Below are 10593 nucleotides of genomic sequence, written 5' to 3'. Positions count from 1 at the left end.
ACAGCTCTGATAGCTACACAGAAACTACTGTGTTTCGGTCCGCAGCTCAGAAAGCTACACAGAAACCACTGTGTTTCGGTTCGCATCTCTGATAGCTACACAGAAACCACTGTGTTTCGGTCCGCAGCTCTGATAACTTCACAGAACTTTTTTGTGTTATCAACCCCAGCTCTGATGGATTCATAGAAACTACTGTGGTTCGGTCCGCAGCTCTGATAACTAAACAGAAACTACTGTGGTTCGGTCCGCAGCTCTGATAACTAAACAGAAACTACTGTGTTTCGGTCCGCAGCTCTGATAGCTACACAGAAACCACTGTGGTTCGGTCCGCAGCTCCGATAACTTCACAGAACATTTTGTGTTATCAACCCCAGCTCTGATGGATACATAGACACTACTTCGTCCGCTGTAACGCTGATATAATTAATCCCACCTAAGAAGAAGCTGATCAACCGCAGTCTTTGCTCAGGTAATAAGTAAAACTGCTTTAGTTCTGCTGATTCTGCACGACCAACCAGACAATCCTTTCTCTAATGCAAAGATTTTACCACATCTCGACTACTTACCACATCCCGACTACTGGAAACTTAAAACTTCATTGGAGAATAAACTGTTAAGATTCTACGAGAGAATGCAATACTTGTTCTAGACAAAGAACTTGATGCATCACTTGCTTATATATTTTCTAAGATTACTGATTAACATTTCCATGTGCTTTTTAAAAAAGTTATTATCATGTACAAAATAATGAATGATTAGAACCCTACATATCTGAAGGAAATTCTATCATATTTTAAACAGTTGTACGATTAAGGCCATCAAATACAAGTGTGCTATTTTAGAGACTTAAAATTTATTGCAGTATTTTAAAAATAATCATGGAGATAAGGAGTCAGGTTCGTAATAATGTAATAATGAATGTCCCACCTCGTCTATTTACATTCTTACTTACTTTCTGTCAAATGTCGTATTCCTACATATTTTTCTTCGGACGTCGTATTTCGAACATTGATTTATCTTGTTTTGTTCTTCTTCTAGGCCCCATGCAAGATGGAATTGCTGTTAAAATTATTTTCGACTATGATGCGTCATGACTACGGCGATGACAACCACGACTACTACGACTACGACTTCTACTACGACGCCGACTACTACGACTACGACTGCTTTTACGACTCCGACTACGAAACATCTTTTAGATTTTATCAAATGTTTGACGTCGTGGGAGTGAAATAAAGTCATTACATAATTTTTGTATAAAAATAGTGTAATAAAGCTTTGATTTTACCTCATTCGAAGGAACGTTAGTCGAATCAATTTGTTCTAAAATAAGTAAACAAAGAAGGAATTTTTTATATTTCAGCAGGGAAAACTAACATTTGATAAAAAGAATATTTTTTGTGTCTTTCCTCATTGAATTTATCAAACTCGTTGAATAAAATTGATAAAATGCTTTGCAGAGCCTCGCAGCGACTCGTTGAATATATTAAATATGAAGACACTCGTGCAATATCCATTATTTATTATCTGTCACAACAACCTTTTTTATGACTTGTGACAGGCATAAAATTATTTCCGTGTTTGGATTCAGTGTTGAATTTTCTTGCCCTTAAGTGTTATGGAGTCTTTTAAATATGTGTGTAATAAAATTCAGCTTAAGTCTGGTGGAGGTGGGGTTGGTGTGAAGGGTGTTGCACTTTCCATTACCTGTCATGAACAGATTCATTTAAACCGAGTCCGCTATTATTTTACACTGCTAAATCCAGTATGTTCATGCATATATCTAAAAGTTCAGCTCGTATAGAGACTAACCTAAAACACTCATCTACATGTTAGCAAGATATATATCTAATTACAGCAAATTTGGGACGTGATGAAATTGAAAGCGATAATCACATCATGAGTTGGACTAGGCAAAGTGGTACTATGTATAGTGTGTGTTTGTGTTTGTGTGTGCGTGTGCGCTCGCGCGCGCGCGCGTGTGTGTTCGTTTTCAGTAGCGTCTTTTTCAACAATTGTTCGGTCATATAAACGACGGAGTCTACTTGTCTACTTGTAGCAGTGAGCACAGTGACGTCAAGCGTTAGAATATCACGCCGTAGACACGTGACATGATACACCACCCAGTCACACGCTGACAAGTCCTTGACCTATCCTCTTGATGCTGAGTGCCTAGCGAGGAAGCTACTAGCATTTTTATGACAAGGCCAAAGAGCGAACCAATGACCTTGGCGTTCTATCTTTAGGCTACCGAGACGGTATTCATGGTACTATGCATGTGTAACAACTCGTAGTTTATCTTCCATGTCGCACCATTCGTAATGCACGGGCTGTAAACACTGGCTCCCACTCTTTATGGAGGTGAGTTGAAAAAAGAGCCAGTGATACTTCCAAGGCGGCGCTAATGACCGAAACTACACGAGAAATGTTAACAAAGACAGAGGGTGGGTTCTTATTTAAAAAAAAGCGGGGGAGGGGGGGGGGGGGGGCAATGTTATTCCACACATAACTGATTAAACTTCTTATGTATGCAGGTCGATCTGCAGAGCGAAGGCATTTCTTGACGTGAGAACTTTTGAAAATTGTGGAATAGGACAGAATTAAACCGAAAGTAGACATATGTCTATGTCTTTCGCCCTACTTTACATAAGACAGAGATTTCAAAGTCATCGTTCGGATGTTGTTGAAAAGAATGTCTTATTATTGTATAATTTACGTGATTTGTTGGCGGATTACTTCCTCTTGTCTATTGTTATATGTGTGATGGCCCTCGAACGTAGGGTAATTAGTTGTATATGATATTTCCAGTGTAAAGGGAATTTCCCATTCGACAACAATTTTCATGGCTAATGACTTTTGAAATTGAACTCAGTAGTGTATGATATGTCGCAATGGTTGAAATAATCCTTTTTAGCAAAACTTTTCGAAAAAAAAGTAGAGTTATTATACTCGCCCCGGCGTCGGCGTCGCCATTGGTTAAAATTTTTGATAAAGTCAAATATCTCTGTTACTATCAAAGCTATTGACTTGAAGCTTAAAATAATTATTCACTATTGTTATCAAATGTACACTGCCAAAGACCAACCTGTCACAAATACGGGGTTATCAATAAATTATTTCTGTTTACAGTAATGAAGACCAAACTTAAACTAATTTCAGTTTCATTCACTATCTGAAAACTAATGAGAGTCCTTATAATAAGGAATAAGGTCAGTAATTCGGTCGAAAATGTGCTTCCGTGGTGTAGTCGAAAGAAGTCCATAATAAATAGATCCTAATTTTCCCATTTTCTGCGCAAATTCGTGTAGAACGAGTGCTTTAATCACACTTTTTCGCTACTAGAATACATTCTGCATGAAATGAGACGGTTTTCATGTTCATACAACCCACATGGCAAGTTTTGCAGATCGAAACCGGAAGTAGGTGTTTATTGCGCGGAGGAGAGCAAATATGCGCCATTTTTAGGGTAGCAGACCACAACTGACTGGCATTTCACTAGGAACTATTCAACCCCCTATTTTCTTTTCATTTTTTCGTTAATTTGTGATAGAACTTTCATGAAAAATTGGTGTAGGAAAAAGTGATGTTCTCTAAAGATACGTAAAGACGACATGAAGTTGTCGTTTTTTATATGAAACAAAGAAGGATTTGAATTACTGACCTTTAACCTATATAAACAGCTGGAGATGATATTTATATCCTATGGGGAAGTTTACCCTGTCGCGGAAACCGATGACAAACGATTTTACTGTCTCACTAAAATCGTATGAGCTGCTCTCATGCAAGCTACGTATAAATCAAAGAACAAACTAATGGTTTTTCTATTAAACTTTACGTAAAACTGTCTGCCAGTTACCTGAGGAGCTCGAATTCAACCTGAAGTGCAGCCGAAACGCGGATCTTGTTTCCGTAAGTGACAACAATTGATTTACCCAAAGTCAATTTTAAGTAACACAAGTATTTTGGGATACCATTATCCGAGCAAAGAACCGAAATGTATCTTTTCTTATGGTAAAGTACATGCAACTAAACAGTTCCCTAGTTTAAATCGGCTAACGGATCTACGTTTTGTACGGAACTGGAATATCAGAGTCCTGAGACAAACGGAACATTTTCATTGGTCGGGAAAACCCGTAAGTCACGCTCATTGGAGAGACTCAGAAAGACTGTTTGCAATTTACGGAAATTAATGCTGAAAAGGTTATAAATACAGCGTTCGTCTTCACACGAGCGTTTTTGTGTTTTGCATGCCATGCCTTTTTGTTTCCATTGCGTGTGTTGGAGATTCACCTGGAGGGGATTGCTTTTATTTGCACTGTCCCGTGTCTTTGGGGCGTGGTGGGGGGGGGGGGTGGGGTTGGGTGCGCGCCATGGGCCGGTTTGAGCTCCCCAGTGGTGTTTTTGCCACTGGCCGTTCCGGGGCGGTGCCCCACTGTGTTCCTTTGTTTGTTCGTTTTATCCTTGTGTGTTGACTTTGTGTGCGCGTGTGTGTATGCTTGTTGTTCGTCTTGTCCTTGTGTGTTGGCTTTGAGTGTGTGTGTATGTTGTTCGTTTTGTCCTGGTGTGTAGGCTTTGTGTGTGTGTGTGTGTGTGTGTGTGGTGCGCACGTTTTCGTGCTGGGGGTTCGTTTTGGGGGGGGGGGGCCTGCGCTTTTGGTGCGTGGCATTCCCTGTTTGATATTTTTCTTTGTTTTTCAGTTGACGGCTTTCCATCCGTGAGTACGGACATATGGTTAAAATTTACGTTAGATCCGCAAGGTTACATTTTCCGTCAGTCACGGAATCCGTAAGTGAATAAAATCCGTCAGTTATTAACAGTATATATAAAATCTATACAAGAAACAGTAAAAGTGCAGATTATATACGATTTCCGTAAGTTACGGAATCCGTAAGTTAATAAAACCGTCAGACAGTAGAGTCTACATCCGATCATAGATACAAGTAACAATTCACAAGACCAGCACCGGAGAAGCATACTACCAATGAACGTTAACAACTTTCACCCCTCCAAAGAACTATTACAAAAGCAACGCATTTACAAATTATTTTGGTTGTTTTGGTTCAACATCATTTATAAATATAACATACCATTTCAGTATCAATTAAAACATATAAAATGTTAAAGGGCTTTTATTGCTATTTTCTACTTGTGGTATTTTACCGTTTCGGCCATTTCGGTAATTAATACAGGAATTTAGTCGAAGCCATCCCGTACCTTGTACCGTAAAATACACGCCTATGTATAGCTTACATTTGGTGTCAGAAGTGCAGATACTAGTTCTATCTAATATCTAGAACCGCGTATACACATTTGGACAGTATTTCTAATTAAATCACTCGTGTAAATAAGAATGAATCCTTAGATATACTTTCTATTTACATATGACATCGGATTCGGATTTGGCAGCAGACGGATTAGGACATTGACAATTTCGGACAGAAAAGCGATAGGAATCTGACCTTGCGGATAAAAAAATATGTATTTGACGTTTTATAAGTGAAAGTTATTTCTCCCTACCAAAAAGGTAATAGGTTAAGGCCATGGAAAGCCCCCTGCGAGGCAGGTATAGTTAGGCCAAAATTTTGCATTTTGTATCTAGTGTAAATTTGCTCATAGAAAAAATGGATAATTCTGATCCTGAGGTCGAATTTAATATGGGTCAAGGTGACCATGGAGACGAAGAAGGATCTCCAAGACGTCGCAGCAGAGTTTCAGAGGACGGACATGGTGACAGGAATTCTATACATGACAGACATGTTCATTGTTGCTGTAGACCAGCAAGACTCTCTTTAGTAATAAAACCCGATCAGTATTCAGGAGAGGAGGACTGGGAACAATACATTTCCCACTTTGAGGATTGCGCAGAACTTGGTCAATGGACCGAGAAGGAAATGCTACTGACCCTAGCAGCAAGTCTTAAGGGTCAAGCACGCATATTTTATTCAAGGCTCTCTGCAGAAGCAAAATGCAATTACGATCGCCTTGCACTGTCATTCGAGCAGAATTTCGGCAGTGCACATCAACACACAAGATGGTTGTCTAAATTTCAAGCTAGATCCAAGTTGCATGGAGAATCTATAGCCGCTTTTGGCGACGACCTCCGCTTGTTAGTCAGAAAGACCTATCGTAACTTAGAACCAGAAGCCCAAGAAATGCTTGCTCTCCAGCAGTTCTACAAGGCCGTGTCCATTGAAATGAAATGTAGGTTAATGGACCGTGACTGTAAGACCATCCTAGAAGCAGTTGAAGTGGTAGAAAGATATGAAGAACTGTTAGGCGAAACATCTGAATCTTCCGCATATAAAGGTACTGTGAGGCAAGCTAGAATTGGAAATAATTATGGACAATATCGAAATAATAGAGAGGAAAATGCAGAAAACAGTGAAGCACAGTTAATTAGAACACTTAGATCAATTCAGTACAGGCTTGATAGGATTGAAATGGGTATGAAAAGAAGAGCACAAGATGGACCGAGAAGATGTTACATCTGTCAAGCACCTGACCATCTTTGCAGGAACTGTCCTCACAAACAGGATTTGGAAGAAGACACTGACCTAAATGCTCCAGAAGGCAATCTATCGGGAAATGGGACAGCGTCCACTCGTAGGTCGAGGGTGGGCGTCAAGAAAAGTAACAAGGCCTAGTAATCAAAATCATCACAGTTCAGAGGGTGAACATAGAAATGGCGACAACCAACACGCAGAAACTTTACCTGATGAAACGGACGCCAGTATTATTGGTCAAGTTGGAGACAATGGGTTTTATGTTAAAGTGGAAATAGATGGCAAACATGTCGATTTCTTATTAGACACTGGTAGCGCAGTGACATTTATTTCAAAAGAGGCATCTGAGAATGCAAGTAAAACACCAATATTACAAGAAAACATAAATATCCAAGGTGTATGTGGTTCTAATTTGAAAATATTTGGTCAAAATAATATGGTGTTAAAACTAAATCAAAGGGAATTTGAACATCCAGTCATTGTATGTGATATAACTGTCGATGGTATTATTGGTCTAGATTTTATTTTAGATCATATAAGCCACTTCGATATGGGCAAAAGTCAAGTGAAATTAAGGTCTGGGGAATGTATCCAGTGCTATTCACGCAATGAACTTCAAAAAGTATGTAATGTTGTCAGATAAGTAACAAAATCTGCAAGAAAACACAAGAATAAGCCGAATGGTAAAAAGGAAACAACCAGAGACAGAAATGACAAACAAGAAAATAAACAATGTATAAATGATGATGCAAGGAAAGGTAATGAAGGAAATGACAAGAGTAGACACAAAGTAACGGATAGTAGATACTCTGAAGCGGAGAAACATAACAACAGAAGTAAAACGCAAATACAGAGTGCAGCTTTTGTTGAAGACAGCATTGTGAAGATAAGAAATGTAAAATCAGATCAGATTAGGGAGAAGAGACAAATCAATGTAGTAAAAGATAATAAGTGTAAACGATCCAACGTAAAAAGAAAAGTCTTTCTAAAAGAAGATGAAAAGAATGCTCACACGTATGATAGATTTGAACAGAAACATACAGAAATCAAACATACTGAAAACAAATACAGGAAAGAAGAATACACCTACTTGTACAATCAGAGGACAGATAGTAACAACCGCGAGACAAAACAACATAGAGAAGAAAACATATCCGTTAGAAAGCAACGCCATGGACGGGCTAGGGCTTTGCTTATTGCTAATGCAACATCTTCATTGCATTCAGACAAGCGGGAATTTGTTGCCACAGAAAGCTACAAGAGCGTATTTGATGCGACTGAATATGTGTGGCAGCACCAGTACCTGCATTCAACTATGCAACACAGAAATACGTCGAGATACAAAAATCGTTCTCAACGATGTCTAAGTGAAGTTGCGAGTGAGAAATTTAGCAGTTTTTGATTATGTGAAAATCCTTCCATAATTATCTAGGAGCATACATCTTCAAAATTATATGCTCATGAAATGTGAAAAATATGGTAATCGTACAAGTCAAATAACAAAACGTGTTTTTAAGTAATCGGTATCATATATCAGGCTTTCGAGTGTATAGCAACCTGAATAACTTTGCTCTTTATTTAGATGTATAAAGGACGTCAGTGTAAATTATATAAAATGTGCTAATTATAATTAAATGAAGATTTGTTCATGAGGAAAATCAGCAATGTTAACATGTAAAAGAAAAAGTCCAAATTTGATAAGGAAGATTTCAGAAAGCATAGAGGGTTATAAAATTATGGTGTAAGGAAGTGCTTATCAAACGTTTTCAAGAATTTGGTGTTCTTGAAAAGATGTTGTGTTAAAAGTAAAATGTGCTTATGTGAGGATGTACAGAATCATTCAAGATTTTGTAACTGGTAGCAGAAACGAGCACATGTATTTCAAAGTACTTGGTGCTTATGTTAAAAGGTCGGTGTGAATTGTGAAATTTGTGAAGATTCGAAATTCAAGACAGAATGTTCGAATGAATTAACTAATGTTAAAAATATTTCTGAATGCATATTTGAATGCATGTACAAAGAAGCAGAAAGTCAAATGTAGCCTGTCATGCCAATTGTACATATGTCTGTGTACATATTCACGAGAATCGTCCAGGGAAGTTAATAAACATCATTTTTAATGTTCAGTTTTGTTTTGCAGTTGATTGTTGATGTTAAATGATGTTCGTATTATCCTTAAAATAATGACGTTGACGTTTATAATGGAAAAATATCATTCAATGACATTGTAGACTGTGATGATACAGAATCAATTTTATACATCAGAAACAAACAGTCATATTTATTTGGTAATGGAATGTCTGACAATATTACTGATGTTATTTGTGCTGTTAGTATTTGAAGTTTAATATTTTTCATTCGGATGAAAACATGTGTTATATTTTATGTGTTAAGCACAGTAAAATCGCTTACACATTTAGAACTTTATTAAATACAAATAACTAATATTAATCCAGGAGGATTATTTGAGGCAGAGGAGGGGGAAGTGTTATCAAATGTACACTGACAAAGACCAACCTGTCACAAATACGGGGTTATCAATAAAGTATTTCTGTTTACAGTAATGAAGACCAAACTTAAACCAATTTCAGTTTCATTCACTTTCTGAAAACTAATGAGAGTCCTTATATAAACAGCCGGAGAAGATATTTATATCCTATGGGGAAGTTTACCCTGTCGTGGAAACCGATGACAAACGATTTTACTGTCTCACTAAAATCGTATGAGCTGCTCAAATGCAAACTACGTATAAATCAAAGAACAAACTAATGGTTTTTCTATTACACTTTACGTAAAACTGTCTGCCAGTTACCTGAGGAGCTCGAATTCAACCTGAAGTGCAGCCGAAACGCGGATCTTGTTTCCGTAAGTCACAACAAACAATTGATTTACCCAAAGTCATTCTTAAGTAACACAAGTATTTTGGGATACCATTATCCGAGCAAAGAACCGATCGGATATGTGGGATAATAACTTCTAGCTGTTAAAATTTAGTGATGTTGTTTCATATTTTTTTTATTAAAACAAGGCTTTTACAAGTCCATCAGTAAAACCTTTAAGTTTAAAAGCGTGACTAAAAGCACAGCAAAGCAAAGTGTAATTCCCAGAATAAACAAAATTTGTAATCATATCGATTGCCAAAAAGTTTTCACTACTCAATTCTAAAGTTCGTTGGTTATGAAGACTGTTGTCGTATGGAAAAGTCCCCTTACAGCAAATGTCAAATGTATACAACTAATGACAGCTATGTTCGAGTTCCATTACACATGTAACAATAGAGACAAGAAGAAGATATATATCTAAATGCAGTTTAAGATAAGCAGATCGTTTGCTAATAATTTAAAAGCGTTGACACTCTGATATTAAATGTGCCTTGGCTCCCACTCTGGTTCTAAGCGCCTCCCAGTCTGTGTCGCTGGCTCCTCCACTTTGCCAAAAATACAAATAGGCGGTAGCAATTCGCCAACAAATCACGTAGATTATACAATAATAAAACATTCTTTTCAACAACATCCGAACGATGACTTTGAAATCTCTGACTTGTGTAAATTTGGGCGATAGACATTATGTCCACTTTCGGTTTAATTCAGTCCTATTTCACAACTTTCAAAAGTTCTCACGTTAAGAAATGTCTTCGCTCTGCAAATAGATCTGCATACATTAGAAGTTTAACCAATTCTGAGTGGAATAACATTGCCCGTTTTTTTTTTTTCTTTTTTTTTTTTTTTTTTTTTTTTAATAAGGACTTAAGTTTGTTACAGAAAGGAAAAAAATAAACTCTCCCTCTGTCTTTGATTACATTTCTCGTGTAATTCCGGTCATTAGCGCGGCCTCGGAAGTATCAGCGGCTCTTTTTTCTACTCACCCACATAAAGAGTGTGTCTATGTCCTTATCGTAGAGACACTCCGCGTATTTTATGTTTTCGTTTACGTTTACGTTTTTAGAATGACTTGGCAGTGGGGTAAAACTGGGCCATTTTGCACGCACCATTACCCGTACATCAATTAACACAGATTTACGCACATATAAACGCTTGGGCGAACTTGTCCAACAGTAGTTCAAGGCCAATGTTTAACCCTGTATAAATAA

The sequence above is a fragment of the Mercenaria mercenaria genome, chromosome 1 (genome assembly GCF_021730395.1).
Source record: "Mercenaria mercenaria strain notata chromosome 1, MADL_Memer_1, whole genome shotgun sequence".
NCBI classification, from domain to species: domain Eukaryota; kingdom Metazoa; phylum Mollusca; class Bivalvia; order Venerida; family Veneridae; genus Mercenaria; species Mercenaria mercenaria.
Note: the sequence above shows the minus strand (reverse complement) of the source record.